The sequence below is a fragment of the Lynx rufus genome, unplaced genomic scaffold (assembly GCF_022079265.1).
Source record: "Lynx rufus isolate CCGP_SWC_20201006 ecotype Redwood Valley unplaced genomic scaffold, mLynRuf1.p SCAF_4, whole genome shotgun sequence".
Taxonomy (NCBI): Eukaryota; Metazoa; Chordata; class Mammalia; order Carnivora; family Felidae; genus Lynx; species Lynx rufus.
The window spans coordinates 164368412-164382939 of record NW_025814856.1 but is presented as its reverse complement, the minus strand read 5'-3'; the positions used below and the strand labels follow the sequence as shown (position 1 = coordinate 164382939).

Below are 14528 nucleotides of genomic sequence, written 5' to 3'. Positions count from 1 at the left end.
GTGACTTCTCTGCCGGGCAGCCACGCTGTCTCCAACCAAGGCCTGGATCTCAGCCCTGCAGAGGGACGTCTTGGTGGGTGCTTCGTCTCACCCTGGGTGATGGACACTCGCTGGGTGTCCCCAGCCTGCGTTCTTCAAGAACCCTCTTTACTTCTTCTTCTTCTTTTTTTAAAATATGTATTTATTTCTGAGAGAGAGAGAGATCGATCCAAAGCAGGCTCCAGGCTCCAAGCTGTCGGCACAGAGCCCAATATGGGACTGGAACTCAGGAACCAGGCGATCATGACCCGAGCTGCAGTCAGACGCTTAACTGACTGAGCCCCCCAGGCGCCCCAAGAACCCTCTTGACTTCTTCCTAGCCAATCCCTTATTACTCCAACCCCATGTTAAAATTAATTCTTGATGTTAAACTTCCCTTGTGCAAGTTGCTGTGCGGTTTCTGTCTCCTGATTGGACCCTTAGCAATACAACTTTGCAGTGCGTTGCTGATAGTAATTATTATAAATTTTAAGGATTTTTTTTTTTCCACATTCGAGGAAATCTCTATCAAGTTTCACATATGAGTTTTAAGGTTTCAGTGCATTTCAAGTTATTTTTTGCTCAGGGACTAATCTGTTTTGTTGTTGTTGTTATTTTTTAATGCTTATTTATTTAATTTGAGAGAGAGAGAGAGAGAGAGAAAGAGAGAGAGAATACGGCCACAAGTAGGGAGAGGAGTAGAGAGACGGAGAGAAAGAATCCCAAGCAGATTCCTTGCTGTCAGCCAGGAGGTGCTCAGGGATTAATCTTAGAATTAAAATTTTGAATTGGGGCACCTGGGGGGTTCAGTCGGTCGGGTGTCCGACTCTTGGTCTTGGCTTAGGTCATGATCTCATGGTTTGTGAGTTTGAGCCCCACTTCGGGGCTCTGTCAGTGCAGAGCCTATGTGGGATTGTGTCTCTCCCTCCCTCTGCCCCTCCCCTCCTCTCTCTCTCTCTCTCTCAAAAATAATAAACAAACAAACAAACAAACAAACAAATTAGGGGCCCCTGGGTGGCTCAGTCGGTTGAGCGTCCGACCTCGGCTCAGGTCATGATCTCACGGTTTGTGGGTTCGAGCCCCGCGTCAGGCTCTGTGCTGACTGCTTGGGAGCCTGGAGCCTGCTTCGGATTCTGTGTCTCCCTCTCTCTCTGTTCCTCCCCTGCTCATTCCCTGTCTCTCAGAAATAAATAAACGTTAAAAACAAAATAAAATAAAAAATAAACTAAAAAAAAACCCTTTGAATTAATGACAGTTATTAATCAGGGCGCCATGGACAGCCTCCTTGAAGTGGTGCTGTTTGAGTTTCATCTTTGTCAATGTCAGCATTTCTTGTCAAATTAGCAAAGAAGTTACATCCTTTTTCCAGTGTGTGTGTTCATGTGATTCGTTCACTGGATTATCAAACAATCCCCAAACCTATTCATAGCTTCTATTCAAAATGTATCCCTTCGCCTGGGTCCATTATTGCTTTGTATGTGATCTGAAAGTGTTTTGTTACAATCTGCTTCTCGATGTCAGAATAATTTGCATGGCTTTATCTCATTTTTATCGCTTTTGTTTCAGGTTCCACCGATTTCAAGTTGAATTTAAACATGACAGAAGAAGGTATCCTTTATATGCATCCAAACTCCGGAGTCTGCAATTGCTCGCTGACTTTATTAAAATGTTCCACAACAGTTTTTGAAATTGCAGTTAAAATTTTTATCGCTGATGCCATTCCCATCAAAAAAAGGGGAGAAACGTATACCGCATTTAATTGTAGATTCTGCTGGAGGAGCCCAGAGAGGGCACACTCCGACATCGTTTCCGGGGACACGTCAGAACTGACTTTTCTCTGGGTCCCGGGACCAAGCAGACGTCTCTTGGATTCAGTAAGCCCTCAGCATCTAAAGTTCTTCATCTACCTTAATATGTTTTTTATCCATACATCTAGGGAGCCCCTTTTATGGGGCAAAAATCCCCCCGACTCTCAAAGCAGAAAATGCCAGACACTCGTCATCTCAGCTTCCCTGGCAGCCGCAGGGCACACACACAGAGATCTAATGCCAGTTCGCTGTACCCTCCCGGGCCTCGGTGGGGAAGCTAGTGACTGAGGGTCGGAAGGGCCGCGTGGACCCTTCCAGCCCCAAGTACAGCCACATCCGCTTTCCAGAGCCGGCTTCAGGAGCAGAGCCGCCTGCGGGGAACAGGTAACGCCGTGTGACTTCCGAGGCAAGATCATTCAAATGCCGGGGACTTGTCCTGCGCTCTCCTGGGAGCTAGCCCGAGCCAGCTTGCGCAGAGCGACCAGATGAAGAGACCATGTGTAGGAGTTCTGGCTGACAGCCAGTCTCAGCTGTTAGACCTTATGTGAGCAAGGAAGCTTCCAGATGATTCCAGATGACTGGGCTGCCAAGTCGTCCAGCCTTCCAGTCGTCCTGGCTGAGGAGCAGAGACTACTTGCCTCTCTCTGCCTTGTCTGAGTTCCTGACTCCCAGGACCCAGGACACGTACCAAAGTGATCACTTTCTGTCACTAAGTTTGATGGGGTTGGTTTTGCAACAACCAGAACAGAAGGGAACTTGCAGAGGCCAGGGGCAGATAAGGTAACAACTGCCCCCAAAGTAGGCACAACAGAACCTCGACCCTCCTGGGCCTGAAGGAGGAAAATCTATCCATCTATCTGCCCATCTGTCTATTTATCTATCTAGTAGGCTCCATGCCCAACGTGGGGCTTGAACTCATCACCCTGAGATTAAGAGCCCCATGCTCTACCAACCGAGCCAGCCAGGCAGCCCGGGAAGAAAATCTTATTAGTGGAGCCCAGTGGGGTGGGGGAGGGGACTCCCTGTAGAAACAGTTGTCCTGAGGCACCCAGATGAGTCCCCCTCTGAGCTCCCGCTGGGGGTACAGCCTTCGGGGCCAGCCCCTGAGACACAGAGCAGGACCAGAAAGCATGGGGGATGAATCTGGGGGCGGGGTGGGGACCCGAGGGGGGACACCTGCCGGGTGTGGAGTTGAGAAGTGTGACCCATGTGAAATCCCCCACGGAGGACTGAGATGCCGGACGGCAGGTGCCCCCCCCACCCAGCAGGGCTGTACCAGTGCATGAGGACCTGCATTTATGGACACTCCGTGGAAAAGACCCGTGGGGCACAGAGCTCAGCGACAACCCCTTTGTGCCCCTCTTTGCTCTCAGAGCCCGGGCACAGCCCTCGCCGGGGGAACTGTCAAGCCGCAGCCTCCAGACAGGAGGCTGGAGGGCTTTCTGGCTGCTCTGATGGCGGCTGAGCCCACACATCTTGGAAGGAGGTGCACGGAATACTAAAAAATTTAAGTGCTGCAATCAGGGCCTAAAGTAACGGAGCTGGAATTATTGAGGGAAATTTACAAGTTAAATCACCTAAAAGGCTGCACATGCAAATGACGCTAAATTAGCAAGAACTTGGGGGGCACGAGAATGACTCATCCTTTCTCAAAAGGAAAGTGGTCAGAGAGCACATCACAAACCGGGAAGGACGGGGACTGAGACCATCATTCCCCAGGCGGCGTCCGCGCGCTACAGGGTACTTCGCACCCGGCGCCCCAAACGCCAGAAGCTCCCCAGTTCTCGTGGCGCCCAAAAATACCCTGTGCGCGTGAGCGTGCCCCTGGGACCTGCGACTGGGAAGCATGAAGAACCCGTTTCGCAGGTGGGAGCCTGAGTGGTGGCAGCTCTCGCCGCGGCTACGTGACAGAACTGGATGGACCCGCGAGCTTCCCAGGCCCTGGGCCAGACGCCCTCTTCGGCTAGCTGCAGCTCCACGGGCCGGCGGTTTGTGTCGGGGCCTCAGCCGAGCCGGTCCCTCGGTACCTCTCCTGATGCCCTCGTGCGGGAGGGCCCGATGGTGTCCGGAGGCCGGCCGAGGGCTTCAGTCCCACGAGCAAGGGGTCCGAGACCCCGGTCTTGCTGACATCACCACCACCCTCTGATGGCCAGGCTGGGAAACAGCCATGGCAGGCGGCAGACAGACAGACAGACTGGCCTGGCAGGCAGGAGGCAGAAACCAGCGGATGCTTTGGGCAACGCATTAGTTTCCTGGGGCCACTTTTTTTTTTTTTTTTTTTTTTTAATGCTCCTTCATTTTTTTTTTTTTCAACGTTTATTTATTTTTGGGACAGAGAGAGACAGAGCATGAACGGGGGAGGGGCAGAGAGAGAGGGAGACACAGAATCGGAAACAGGCTCCAGGCTCCGAGCCATCAGCCCGGAGCCCGACGCGGGGCTCGAACTCACGGACCGCGAGATCGTGACCTGGCTGAAGTCGGCCGCTTAACCGACTGCGCCACCCAGGCGCCCCAAGGATCCTTCATTTTTGAGACAGAGACAGAGCATGAGTGCGGGAGGGGCAGAGAGAGAGGGAGACACAGAACCCGAAGCAGGCTCCAGGCTCCCAAGCAGTCAGCACAGAGCCCGACGCGGGGCTCGAACCCAAGAACCGTGAGCTCACGACCTGAGCTGAAGTTGGATGCTTAACCAACTGAGCCACCCAGGCGCCCCACCTAAACGTGGACCACGAACCTAGGTGGCCTAAACAGCAGAGATCTATCGTCTCCTGCTTCTGGAGGCCAGAAGTCTGAGCTCCAGGCATCAGCACAGCCGTGCTCCCTCGAAAGCTGCTAGGGGAGGATGTGTTCCAGGGCTGTGTCCCGGCATCTAGTCGTCCCTGGGCTCGGGGCCCCAAATTCATGTCTTCAATGTGGTGTTCTCCCTGTGTGTCTGTCTTTCCCCCTTTCTATTATGGCATCCGCCATTGGATTGGAGCTCACCCTAATGACCTCATCCCAACTTAATCATCTGCAGAAACCTTTTTCCAAATAAGGTCACACTCACAAGTCCTGGGGGTGAGGACTTCGCGGTCTTTGGGGAACACAATTCAACCTATGACAGACGTCAACTCACAAGCGTATTGGGCAAGTTCTCTGTAAAAGGCACCGTGCCGGCCACTGAAGGGACATGGCCCCAGCCCTTAAGGAGCTGCCCACCCCCCTGCCCGGAGGGTAAGCACCGCCACATCTCGCTTACCAGCAACCTCGATGCAAAACCGAGTGCCTGAGTCATTTCTCAACTGAATTCATATTTTATTTGGCTCCAGTTCCCTCTGGGGTCCGGCTGCCTGCCAATGCTGCTCTGGGGCTCTCGGGCAGGGAGGCACCCCGAGGACCTTGACCCGGGGAATACGACAGTGAATGTGCAGAGCAGTAAGGATATTGAAACACATGCAGAACGGACATCATTGTCCTTGGCGCTTATGTGAACTTAAATGCAGATCCTAAATCCAACAGCAAACCCCGCCCTGGCCCCTCCTCCACCACCCCCCCCTGGCAGGACACCCTGTGATCTGAACAGCTGAGTGTAGCCTTCAGATGAAAAGCTGCCTCTCCTGATGTGAGCACAGGCGGGGGTGGGAAGGAGCCCTGGATGGGGGGGGGGGCAGGCAGAGATCTGGGTTCTAAACCCAGTTCTGTAACCAACAAGCAGCATGACCTTGGGCAAATCCTGAACCCTGTGTGGCCTCTGCTCAGTGGCTAGGAGGCTCTAAGATCCCTCCCAGTGCCAAGATTCCAACTCCAGGGAGAGGGCAGGAGGGTCGTGGAGAATCCTCCCGAGGAGACTTACAAGACGCAGGACCCACTCGCCTTCAGTTCCCAAGGGGAAATTTTACCTGCTTATCGGGCCTCAGCTGCCCAGGGCCTCTGGGCGTGATTGGGCTCAGGTTGAACACAGCGAGGGCATTGTTTTCTCTGTGGGAAGTTTCAGATAAGGAGCGGGGCTCCACTAAGCCAGATCAGGACTCGGGTCCCACCTCACCTTATCTTGAGGCTCCAGCCAGCCCGGTCTCCACCCCCCCCACCCCCCCCCAGGGGTTCATTACAAGCTCAGTATTTCCCTCCCGTGGAACATCTAGCCCTCCTCTCTGCCCCCCCATCCCTTACAAACCAACTCAAGTTCCACTTCTTCCATGAAGCCTTCCGGGATACAACTCTATGTGGCAAATCAGTATCGGTTCTTCATTTCAGTCATAGAACATGTCGCCTGGATCGTATATTGAGGTCCAAATAACTTCTATGTCGCATTTAAATGCAGCTTCAAATATGCAAACCAAGAGATGTCACCAGCACATTGCCTTGCATTGAGTCTCTTGTCATGCGTCACACTGAGTGGTCCCTAGGACTTTTCAATCTGTAGACTTACGATACTCAGTTCTGGAAAAATTTTGTGTATTTTTACAAATTAGGAAGGAAGTTAACGTTCCTATTACGTTCTTTGTTCCTTCCAAAACTGCAGTTTGAACATCCTGGATTTGTTTTCTCTCTCTCTCTTTTTTTTCTCTCTGAAATTCCCAGAACTGGAGGTCATGAAATACATATTGAAAGGATACTTCAAATCCCTGTACATTGTCAAAGTAGATCCACTCCAAAGCACATCATCATGAATTTTCAGGATACTGACGATAAAGAGAAGACTCTAAAAACTTTCAGAAAGGGGGCAACATTTAATAAGACGGATCACGGATCAGAATAGCCTCAGACTTCTCATTAATAACACTAGATGGTAGCAGTGCCTTCAAAACTCTGAGGGACAGCGGTTCCCAAGCAACAGTTATATACCCAGTGAAGCCGCTAAAACATTAGGGCAAAATGGGCGTGTTTAGATACGCACGGTCTCAAGCGTTCACCCCTTAAGCATCCTTTCTCAGGAAGCTGCTGGAAGGGAGACTTGATCAAAACAGGAGAACGAAGCAAGAAATGAGAAGGAAAGGGAGCCAAGAAATGGGCTTCCGCCCAAGAGAGAGTCCGTGGAGGGCACCTCCAGGATGCCCCGCCCCAGGTGGTGGTTGGGGGGGGGGGGTGTTGGGCAGCAGATATCAGTCCCCTTACATGGGAGAGGCCAGAAGGCCCTGGGGAAGAGTTTTTCCCAGACGCCGAAATTCATAGGATATCTAACATATCTGAATCTACACAACTTGCAAACCGGGAAGAACTGGGGGATAAAACAGTAACGAGTACATAGAGAGCTTGGCAAAAGCAAATGCAAGGCAATCGCGAAATCCAGAGAAAACGAAAAGTTACAGCAGAAGGAAAAATTAATCATGGCTCATCCGTGAATAGTAGCTAACTGTTACCCGAAACTCCGAAAATTACTCTAACCCAGAAGAAGTCACAACTGGGAGGATGAAGGGCCAGAAAGTCTAGGGTGCCAAGGGTGAAGAGACCGGAAGTGGAGGGGTGAAGGGTGAAGGAGACAGGAAGTCTAAGGGGGTGGAAAGTGATGAGATGATGGGTGCGTGCGTGTGTGTGTGTGTGTGTGTGTGTGTGTGTATGTGTGTAGGAGACCAGAAGTGGAGGGGTGAAGAGTGAAGGAGACCGGAAGCGTAAGGGGGTGGAAGGTGAGAGGTGAAGGAGACCGGAAGTAAAGGGGGTGAAAGGTGTACGAAGACAGGAAGTGTCAGGGGGTGAAGAGTGAAAAATGTAGAAGAGCCAAATTGTCACGGGCTATCCTCAGTTGCAAACACCCAGAGTGGAAAAAGCTAGAAATATAAGCCTGTTCTTTGGTGGTAGGGAGGTAAGTAACAAAAGAATCACCTAGAAGAGTTGAGCGCTCCCACTGTGGAGAGCAGGAAGTAGGGAGGGGGGAAATGCTCTTGTAAGTATTTGCCTTTAAACTGTGACGTTTCGGTACAAACCACAGAGAGGGAGACCCCGAGGAGTCGACTGGATGTGCCGTGTGCGGCGGCCGGGCCTACTCGCCACCCTCGGGAGGGCCCCCAGCGAGCTTGGAGGACGGAACCCCCGCAATCACCGGTCAGTCTCGTCATTCACACCCCACGACTGCTGTGGCTCGGGGAGTGGGGAGTGAGGGGCAGAGGTGGGCCCTGGGAGGCCAAGGTTGGGCTGGGGTGCCGAGGGGCCTTCCGGGGGTCAGGGCAGCACCGGGTGGGCCCGCGCGTTCCGTGCTGTGGGGTCCGGCTCGGGTTTGGAGAGCCCCCAGCGCCCGGTGCCCCCCGGGGCCCAGGGAACCTCAGAGGCTGTCGGTCCCGCGACGGCCGCCAGGTGGCGCCAGAGCCCGCGCCAGCTCGCAGCCTCTGAGCCCGGCCTCCCGGGCGCCCAGGCCAAAGCCGGCGGGTGGGGGGGGCCCGGGTCTCCCGGTGTGCGTCTCCCTCACCCCCACCCCCACCCCCACCTCGGCATCTCCGGGGGAGATTTTTTTCCCAGCGGAAAATTTCAAATACCTGCAAAAACAGACCGAACGGTATTACGAAAAGCTGATTCAGTTTCTCTTAACTCCTCCGCCCGTGTCCCCACCACCCTGTTTGTTTCTAAAAGCAAATCTCAGACATCCCATCATTTCATCTGTAAATCTCTCAGCCGGCAACTCTAGCAAAAAGGACGCAAAACAGATCATGGTCGCATCGTTGCCACGAACGTTGAACAAACAAACGGAAGGCCTGGGTCAGGAATGCGGGGAAGGGGGAAGGGGGCAGGCATCTTCAGGATCAGGTAGGGAGCCAGGAGCTCCAGACATGACACGGGGTGGCTTGTTTGCGGGAGAGGAAGCCCCCCTCCCCGGTGCCCACCGCGGACTCCTGCAGCGCTGGGTCAGATGGACGATGTGAGGAGCAGGCTGGGGGGCCCTGGTCCTGCCCACCCCTCCCCACCCCTGGACACTCTCTTCTGCCACCAGACATTTTCAGTTCAGCTGGACAGTGAGGGGAATGCGAAGGGGAACTAGGAATGCGGATCGCCAGTCCCTTCCGGGGCTTTTCTGTCTCATCCCATAAATTCCGTGCTTTTCTTTCTTTCTTTTTTTTTTTTTTTTACGTTTATTTATGTTGAGACAGAGAGCCCGCCAGCGGGGGAGGGGCAGAGGGGGAGAAAGAGAACCCCAAGCAGGCTCACGCTGGCTGCCAGCCCAGAGCCCGACGTGGGGCTTGCTTGAACCCACAAATCCTGAGATTATCATGACCTGAGCCGAAATCGAGTCGGACGCTTAGCCAACCGAGCCACCCAGGCTCCCCAATTCAGTGCTTAAATCCTTAAGGCTTAAATCCTGGGCGCCTCTCTCTACTCAGCTGGTCCAATGTGCCTGAAGGACCGCCCAGCCCGTCTCTCCTACCCCTCCTGACTCCCTCCTGGAGCTGATCCTCCCCTGGACTGACTGAAGCCGAGGACCTGGGCCACTCTGCTCCTCCCTTGTGTCTTTTTACATCTCGGCATTTTATGGCCAGCCACTCCCAGGAGCAGGGGGCGGGGGGGGGGGGGTGTAGGAGGTGTGTGTGGGGGGTGACAGCAAGCACATAAGGCCCGTTGTCAAGCCTTGAATTTCCCCTGATCTCCAGCAGAACCGCTGCACGGAGCTCTAAGGCGGGGCTGGGGGTCACGGACCCAGGCTGAGGCCTAGCTCTGCCCGACAAGCTGGCTGACCTTGAACAGGCTCCTTCACCTTGCCCGGGTGCAGGGCGGAGACGGGGGTACCAATAGTAGTTCTGAAGCTCCGAGGGACAATCTTCAGTGCTGAACTCAGTGCACGGCCCTCGGCGACGTTCTCATTAAATCGGCCGCTCCCCGAGCCCCTTCTCCGACTGGCCGCTCGTTCCAGGATCTTTCTGCTCATTCATTCCTCCCTCTCGACAAGCGTGTGTTGAGCACCTACTGTGTGCTAAGCGCTAGGGATGCTGCGGTGAGCAAAACGGAGCTGATGCCTGCCCTCGCCCAGCGCTGGGTTTGAGAAGACACAGTCCAGCAGGGGCCACGCAGGTCGCGAGCGGGCAGTGCGGGTTGGGGAGGGGGGTACGGCCTTCTGGAGGAGCAGGGCTTTCCCAGGTGAGATGTGCTGGCGGGTGGCCCCGAGGTGGGCTCACCTGACCTGTTCAGGCTAACCTGGGGAAGGCCCGGGCTCTCTCCTGACCACCCCCCAGGCCCCGCCCCCCCCAGGGGAAAGGGTGTCCCTGCTGGTTCCCTGACACCGTGCCCAGCATGGACCCCTCTCTCTCCTTGGTGTCATGCTGCTCTCTTCTCCCAGTTCAGGTGGTGGAAAACGGGGTCCCGGAAGCTTGAGGAAGCTCGTTGCAGCCCAGCCCCCCGGGGAGACACTGAGTCCATCAGAATTCCCGTCTGCCACCCTCGACTGGTCATCGGTGGCCCATCGGGCCACGGGGCCCCCCTGCAACCGTAAGGACGCAGGGAGAGGTGGGCGAGTGCGGAGGGCCTGGCTCCCCTGGTGTTCCTCCGAGCCCACCAGCAGGACTTTCTCTTTCCCCACCCAAGGGGGCCCACTGCGCTTTTCGTAGATAAGGAAAACCGAGGCACGGGGAGGTGGGTTCGTTTCCTGCGGCTGCCGTCACATGTCACCACAAACTTAGCGGTTTAGAAGCAAAGACGTGTTCTCTCTCCGAGGCTGACATCAGGATGGCAGGGCCGGGCTCCCGCCGGAGGCTCCAGGGGCGAGGCTCCTCCGTGCCTCTTGTAGCTTCTGGCGGCTGCCGGCTCTCCTTGGCTCGTGGTCACGGTCACTCCAGTCTGCAAGGCCGGCATCTACACGTCCGTCTCAGCTCCACCTTCGTGGTGCCTTCTGCCCTGGGTGTGCGTCAGGTCCCCACCCCCCCCCACCCCGCCTCTCTCTTCTGAGGACATTTGTGATTACATTTGGGGCCGCCAGATATAACCCGGGACAGGCTCTCCATTGTCAGGATCCTTAATTTAGTCCCAACAGCAAAGGCCCTTTTCCAAATAAGGTAACATTTACAGTTCACACTCGCTAGGACCTGGTGTTCTTTGGGAGCCTCTGTCAGTCCCCGATGGGGAGTCCGTAACTTGCTCAATGTCACACAGCGGATTAAGTGGCGAAGCTAAACCCCAGTCTGCCAGCCAGACTGAAAACCCTCTGCTCTTAATACATTCTTATTCCCTTGTGCTCCGGAAGCTTCTTTGGTTTCTTCTTTTTCAATGTTTATTTGTTTTTGAGAGAGAGAGAGAGAGAGTATGCGTGCTAGTGGGGGCAGGGCAGAGAGTGAGGGGACCGAGGATCTGAAGCGGGCTCCTTTGCTGACAGCAGCTAGCCCCACGGCAGTGGGGGGCGGGGGCTCGAACTCATGACCTCAGGAGCCGTGAGATCGTGACCTGAGCCGAAGTTGGATGCTCAACCGACTGAGCCACCCAGGCGCCCCGTGCTCCAGAAGTTTCTATTCAGAGCCCACCCTCAGAACAACGTGTCCCCGGGTCGCCGACCGGTCACGTGGGTTGAGGGATACCGTCAAAGCTTGCCTGCCATAAGGCATTTCCTCTCCTGGCCTTTCCCAGCCCAAGTCCGTAACCCCGCTGAGAGCTCAGGGTACTCGCAGGGACAATCTGTGGAGCAGTGGAGGCCGTCATCCCCTTCATTCACTCATTCCTTCGCGCCACAGGTATTCGGCATCACCTGTCAGGAGTGCCGGGATCAGGAAACATCCTGGCTGACCCACGGTGGGCAGGGCTGGGGAAACCACAGTGGAGTTTGGGGAGAGCGGAGCCTGAGGGCGCTGAGGACCGCGTCTCATCCTTCTCTTGTATCTCCAAAACCAGAACCAGAAAGGGGGAGCCACGTGAAATCAAGCGCTGAATTAATGAAACTCACGTTGATCGTCAGTTGCTGTTACTGTTAGCAAAAGAGATAACCGGTGTGTTATCTCCTGATGGAAGAACGCGGCATGGCCTCCCCGTGTGCAACCAGCAAGATCCGGGCTGGGAGGGGCGCCTGGGGGGCCCAGTCGGTTAAGCATCGAACCTCGGGCTCAGGTCAGGATCTCATGAGCCCCGCGTCGGGCTCTGTGCCGACAGCTCGGAGCCCGGAGCCTGCTTCGGATTCTCTTGTCTCCCTCGCTCTCTGCCCCTCCCCCACTCATGCTCTGCCTCTTTTCTCTCTCAAAAATAAACATGAAAAAACTGAAAAAAAAAGAAAAAAGAGAGAGAGAGAAAGACCCAGGCTGGGAGACACCCTACAGGGCAAATGACCCAGTTCCTTCACAGGTGCGTGTGCTCGTGCATGCACACACACAAACACACATACCCACTGAGTCAAGAAACCTACGGGGTAAAAGAAGCTTGACAGACGTACCCAGCGATTTCAACACGTGAACTCATTTGAATCCTGATTCAGGGGCATCTGGGTGGCTCGGTCGATGAAGCGTCCAGCTTTGGCTCAGGTCATGATCTCACGGTTCATGGGTTCGAGCCCCGTGTCAGGCTGTCTGCTCTCAGCCCAGAACCTGCTCCATATCCTCTGTCCCCCTCTCTGCCCCTCCCCTGCTGGCTCTCTCTCTCTCTCTCTCTCTCTCAAAAATGGATAAACTTAAAAAAAATACTTTGAATCCTGATCCAAACAAACAAGATATATTTTTTTTTAATTTTTTTTAACGTTTATTTATTTTTGAGACAGAGAGAGACAGAGCATGAACGGGGGGAGGGTCAGAGAGAGGGAGACACAGAATCCGAAGCAGGCTCCAGGCTCTGAGCTGTCAGCACAGAGCCCGACGTGGGGCTCGAACTCACGGAAGGTGAGATCATGACCTGAGCCGAAGTCGGACGCTCAACCGACTGAGCCACCCAGGTGCCCCAACAAGATATTTTTTTTTTTAATTTTTTTTTTCAATGTTTATTTATTTTTGGGACAGAGAGAGACAGAGCATGAACGGGGGAGGGGCAGAGAGAGAGGGAGACACAGAATCCGAAGCAGGCTCCAGGCTCCGAGCCATCAGCCCAGAGCCTGACGCGGGGCTCGAACTCACGGACCGCGAGATCGTGACCTGGCTGAAGTCGGTCGCTTAACCGACTGCGCCACCCAGGCGCCCCAACAAGATATTTTTAAAATGACATTTGTCAATTAGATATTTAAATACTGAGTGATAAAATTAAAAAAGTTAATTTTTTAGGTGTGATGATGGTATTAAGGTTTTATATTTTAAAAACTTTTATTTTATATTTATATATTCTATTTGTGTAATAAATACATTTATATATTTTATGTACTAGGTGCATTTAAATACATTTATATAAAATATTTTAATTTTTATTAAGTATTTTATGTGTCTATATCTTCATGTTTTATATTTTTATATTATTTTTTAAATATTTAAAATATTTTGTATTTTTATAATTTTAGTTTTTAAAACTTTTAATGTTTTATAAAATAGATGTTTAAGGTTTTTCACAAAATCTTTATATACTGGGGCGCCTGGGTGGCTCAGTCGGTTGAGCGTCCAACTTCAGCTCAGGTCATGATGTCGCAGCTCATGAGTTCAGGCCCTGGGTCAGGCTCTATGCTGACAGCTCAGAGCCCGGAGCCTGCTTCAGATCCTGTGTCTCCCTTTCTCTCTTCACCTCCCCTGCTTGCACTGTCTCTCTCTTTCTTTCTCTCTCGCAAAAATAAAATTAAAATAAAAAAAAAACTTTATAAAGTTAAAAACATTTTTAAAATTATTTTTAAATTACATATTAAATTAAAAGACAAACCTTTACTTTTTAGAGCTACACACTGAAACATTTACAGATGAAATAATATGAAGTCGAGGATTTTCTTTAAGAAAATATAAGGAGGGGCTCCTGGCTGGCTCAGCCGGTGAAGCATGCGACTATTGATCTTGGGTAGTAAGTTCGAGCCCAGGTAGGGTGTCAAGTTTACTTAAAAAGAAAATCCAGGGGCACCTGGGTGGCTCAGTCAGTCAAGCATCTGACTTTGGCTCAGGTCATGATCTCGAGGTATGTGGGTTCAAGCCCCGAGTTGGGCTCTGGGCTGGCAGCTGGGAGCCTGGAGCCTGCTTCGGATTCTGTCTCCCTCCCTCTGTTTCCCTCTCTCTCTGCCCCTGTGTGTCTCTCGCCCTCTCAAAAAAAAAAAAAAAAAAAATATATATATATATATATATATATATATATAAACATTAAAAAACACTAAAAAGAAAAAAAGAAAAAAAATCCAAGGAAGGGGAGTGCTTAGGAGCATAGATGAAACAGAACCAGCGGTGAGTGCGAGCTGAGCAATGGCTCCCGGGGGGGGGGGGGGGGGGGGGGGCGGGGTTCATTAAACCAGCCAGTCTACTTGTATGTAGGCTAATTTTTTGATACAAAAAAGTTAAAGGTTTTTTAAAAAGACAAAAGCGCAAGGGCATTCAAGGGCTGTTTAAAGAGGTTTCCTGTTCAATTCTTTTTTTTTTTTTAATTTAAAAAAATGTGTATTTTTGAGAGAGAGACAATGTGAGTGAGGGAGGCGCAGAGAGAGCCACAAGATCCAAAGCGGGCTCCAGGCCCTGAGCTGCCAGCCCAGCGCCTGACGCGGGACTAGAACTCACCAGCAGTGACATCATGACCTGAGCCGAAGTCCGACACTTAACTGACTGAGCCACCCAGGTGCCCCTCCTGTTCAATTTTTTTACTGAAACTCCCCGCCCTCCCCGCTCCTGCCAGCGTCCACAGCTGAGCGCGCGGTCATCTTCCCGCGGGGGCCACTAGGGGGCGCGT

General features: G+C 52.8%; 1 long non-coding RNA gene across 2 annotated transcripts; it reads left to right on the top strand.

Annotated features, from left to right (window-relative positions):
- The first annotated feature begins 7343 nt into the window (after positions 1 to 7343).
- Positions 7344 to 10961, top strand: LOC124524915 (uncharacterized). 2 transcript variants are annotated; one of them, XR_006965344.1, is made up of 3 exons: positions 7344 to 7605; positions 7732 to 7844; positions 10068 to 10961. It is a non-coding gene; the product is annotated as an uncharacterized LOC124524915 (long non-coding RNA). The 2 variants fall into 2 exon arrangements; XR_006965345.1 differs by having other exon boundaries at positions 10063 to 10961.
- Positions 10962 to 14528: the final 3567 nt, after the last annotated feature.